Source organism: Pinus tabuliformis, chromosome 7, assembly GCF_031772625.1.
Source record: "Pinus tabuliformis cultivar Carrire ecotype Pingquan chromosome 7, CPIR1, whole genome shotgun sequence".
Lineage (NCBI taxonomy): Eukaryota > Viridiplantae > Streptophyta > Pinopsida > Pinales > Pinaceae > Pinus > Pinus tabuliformis.
Genome location: NC_142293.1, coordinates 771,359,704 through 771,364,457, shown reverse-complemented (window position 1 = coordinate 771,364,457; position 4,754 = coordinate 771,359,704).

The window sequence follows — 4,754 nt, the reverse complement described above, 5'->3', positions numbered from 1 at the left end:
CTCTTGTTGAACAAATGAATTTCTCTATTGAAAAGGTTGTTGGGATTTTCCCCCTAGTGGTATTTCCTAGGGTAATTATTGTGCTCTCTTTGTTCACTGTGATCTCTATTGTTCTGCTATTCTTGCATGGTTGAATTTTTGAAGTGTAATTTCTTAATGATATATTGGAAAAACTAAAAGAATATCATCATCATTAGAAGTAATTCTCAATTTTCATAAATATTGTGATGGTATCTATTGCACTTGAAAAATCAACATGGGATCAAAGATTTGGTGAAGGAAGGAACTTGGATATCACTCTTGAAGGAACCCTATATTGAGATCACTATTGTTGAAGTCCTTCTTGTTGATCTACATTCATGGCTTCTTCTTTGAAATCATAAAACAAGTTAGAAGGGGACTCAAACTTCAGAGCTTGGAAGACTAGAATTGATCTTATTCTTGCAAAGAACAAAGTCTTAGAAAGGAAAATTTTAAGGAACATGACATCACTGCCAAGAGTCTTATTGTGGATTCAATTAGAGATCATTTTATTCCCTACATTTCAAAACTTGAATCTTCAAAAGAAATGTATGATGCCCTAACCAAGTTATTTACAGTCAACAACATTGGTTAAGTCGTGAGTTTTAAGAATGAGCTCTGTGATGTGAGGATGACAAATGACGACGCTTTGTCTTCATATTTTGTAAGAACCTCTCAAATAAGGGACCAACTTCAAGCAATTGATGAATTCGTCTATGAGAAAAAACTTGTGACTATAACACTTAATGGACTACCTAGATCATGGTTCACATTTGTAGCAAGTATAAGTAGCAGGAAGAATGTTCTCTCTTTTGAAGAACCATGGACCTCTTGTGTTCAAGAAGAATAAAGGCTTAGCTCAAGAGATATGAAGGAAGAATCTTCTCAAGCATTTGCAACTTGTTTCAAGAAGAAGAATGGAGGAAAGAATAAGTTTGGTTTTTGGAATCGAAAACCAAAAGGAAGACTCGCTCAACAAGGAAAGAAAGACATGTCAAAGATTTAATGCTATCGTTGTTGCAGATTTGGTCACTACATGAATCAATGTCCTGAAGAGAGAATGATAAAAAGAGAAAAGGAAAACAATATGCTTTCTAAACGAACATTGATGATGAACACCCAAAGAAATCTAGAGGTGATAAATATTTATTTTAATTTTATGCTATAACAGGTTCTATTGCAGATGATGATGATATGTGGTTGGTAGATAGTGGTGCTTCAAGACATATGACAGGAGATTGTGGAAATATCACTAGCATAATGGAAATAAGACTATCTCAAAGGGTAGAGCTTGGAGACAACCACAACTATGCAGTCAAAGGAGTTGGAAAGGCATCCATTGAGCTAGAATCTGGTAACAATGTCCATCTCAACAATGTTCTATATGTACCAGGTTTGAAAAAGAACTTAGTCTCTATTTTATGTTTGGAAGATAAGGAGTTAGAGTAGCTTTTGTTGATGGAAAAGTAATAATATGGTACAAAGGCTCTAGTATATATGATGCTAGAGTTATTGCAATTCGTGAATGAAGATTGTATAGGCTCATGAGTCAACCAACTAAAGCTTTAGTACATGATGAAACTAATCCAAGTGAACTATGCCATAGGAGATATTTTCACCTTCATTATAGAGCATTACTTGAGTTGAATTAAATAGTCTCAGGTGTTCTTGAATTGCGGATAGATCATAAAGGTGTATGAAAAGGTTGTGCACTTGGAAAGAATATCAAGAATCCATTTCCAAGTAGTGATAATAGATATAAAGAAGTTTCGGATTTTATTCATTTTGATGTATGTGATCCTATGCCTATGAGATCACTTGGAGTTTCATTATACTATGTGATGTCCATTGATGAATTCTCTCGTAAGACGTGTATCTATCTCTTAAATACCAATGGTGAAGTCTTCGCCAAGTTTCAAGAATTCAATGCTAAAGTGGAAAACTTGACAGGTAAGAAGATCAAGATTCTAAAATCTGACAATGGAGGAGAATACACCTCAAAAGAACTTGTTTCTTTCTGTGAGAAAGCTGGGATTAAGAAGGAGCTGATTGTTCCCTATAATCCTCAACAAAATGGCGTGGCAGGAAGAAAGAACATGCCCATTGAAGAATCTGTCAAGGCTATGACGCATGATCAGGAGTTACCCATGTTCTTTTGGGGAAAAACATCATTGAGAACTGTATGCATTCAAAACAGAAGTCCTCATCGAATTTTGGAAGATATGACTCATGAAGAAGCCCACTAGATGAAGGCCAGAGGTTGGGCATATGAGAATCTTTGGTTGCCATGTTTACATCCATGTTCCTAAGGATAAAAGGAATAAGCTAGAACCTTCAGGAAAGAAAGGTATATTTGTTGGTTATAATGAATCATCAAAGGCCTATAGAATCTACATTCTAGAGTAGCGATGGATTGAGGTCAACCAAGATGTCACCTTTGATGATAAGGTTGCATATTGGAAATCTAAGGAAGTTTCCATGGACTCCTATGATGAAGTAAAACATGAGCTTTTGAAGGAAGAATGTTCAAGTTCTATAGAATGTCCTAAAGAGCTAGAAGGGCCTTGTGAACAAGTAGAACTAGTTGTTCCTGAAATCAGAAAGAGACCAACATGGCTTAGATCTACCTTGGAAGAAGCAAAAGGACATGTAGATCCATATTTCATAGCCAGAGAAATTAAGAAACCCAAAAGGTTTTCTAGTTATGCAACTCTTATGACTAACCTTATTGATGCAAAACCTTCCATTTATGAAGACACAATTAGCCAACAAGTGTGGAAGGAGGCCATGGATGAAGAATAACAATGCATCATGAAGAATGATGTCTAGGAGATTGTGCTGAGACCTGAAGGGAAGTCAATGGTGACTTCCAAGTTCTCTACAGAAATCTTGAAATTCCTTATTGACATATTGCCCCCCATTATTAGTGCATAACTTCTTAATGGAGCATAATGATTGTTTCTCAACAAAGGCTTTAAAGGTCTTGAAGGTTGTAAATACTTCACTCTTGTAATTGAGAAAGTACACCCAAGAGTGTCACGAGAAATAATAAATAAATTTTAGTGCATACTCGACCCCTGAAAAATGAGGAGTTGAAATAATTATTTTAAGACATGCTTTTCATGTCGAATTTGAAAAACAAAATTGTGAAATTTGAAATTTGAATTTTTGGCTCTAAGATAGTCAAGTTGACCCTCCCTCAAGTCAAGTCGGCCCCAGTGAAGAGAAACACCCATTCATGAAGGCATAACATCTATATAAAGGCATTCAACCTCCTCCATAAGACCACCATTCAACCTCATCACAAGAAGACAATTTCTGGGCATCCAAGCGAAGGTCAAAAAGAAGAAGGATGGAAAGAAGAAGGACAAAGAACTCTCTCTTGCTCACATCTCTCTCTCTCTCTCTCAGATTGCAAATGTGTGACTTTTTCTGGGCAATTTTCTTGGCAGGTCGGAATTCTACGCAACATATTCTGGGTAGGCCGAAATTCTGGGCAGATTTGATAAGCCAATATTCTGTGGAGCAGAAGTTTGACTTGGATTTGACTTGCCTTGAGGGTTGGAGGCCAAGTTTGACCATTAGCTTGTTATCATAATTGACTAGCAGCATTAGATGTATCTCTTGTTGAACAAAATAATCTCTCTAAGAAAAAGGTTGTTGGGTTTTTCCCTTAAGTGGGTTTTCCCAGGGTAAATCTTGTGTTCTCTTTTGTGTATTATGATCTCTCTTTGCCTTGGATTTTGCACATTTGATGTAAAGTATTTTGAAATATACTTTGGACAACTTCTACGTTCAAATGAGAAATAATTGTAGGGATATTTTTGGATGCATATCCCCACAATCTTATCCAAAACTATTAATTATTTTATGGCCTTGTGAAGGAGGAATTAAATGTGTTGGTTAGTTGAGATATTTTAAGAAGTCTAAACTTGTGTCATAGATCAATTATTTTTCTTAGGGGAGAGTTGAAGGAGGCATTTCATACTTATTTTTCTCTTTTTGATTCACTAAAATTGCTTTTGAGTGTAGGGTGAAGAACATCCTTGAGAAAAGAATACTCTTTAGGTCTTTGTTATGTGTGCATAATGTGAGGGAACCATAATATTTGATACAAGAGCATTGGAAAGATTGAAATACTTAAAGAAATTTGTTCAACATTAAAGCATATGGAGTTGAGTGGTCCTTTACTTGACCTATTTTATTTTTTTATGATGTAAACTATTGCAAATATTAACAATACTCTCACTGATGATGATTACAAAAAACTTTGATGAAATTGAAAAAAATAAAGATGTGAACTTGTATGGGTTCTTACTCCACCTAATTAACTTCTATATGATGATGAATTTTGTAAATAAGCGCACCACAAAAATAAAAATTGAGTGAAGCAAGGTATTTCACCTAATTTTCTTGTTCTAATTTGCCAAGACTGATTTTGGGCACAATTCGAAGAGCATTCTAGAGGAAACGATGCTTTTTAGGTCCCTTATCTATTATTAGTGAAAGACAAGGTAGAAAAATAATTAAACGATGAACATTAATGTGCTATAAAAATTAAATAATCCATCCATGTGGCAAGAAAGGAAGTATGATTTTTCATCCTACCCATTGAGTTAGCTAATTATCAATGCAAGAATGGAAAGAAACAATAGATATTTTAAGCCCTAATTCTTAAAAGATTAAGGCTTACTGCTTAATTCTACTCGTGAACCTAACTAATGCCTAGAATG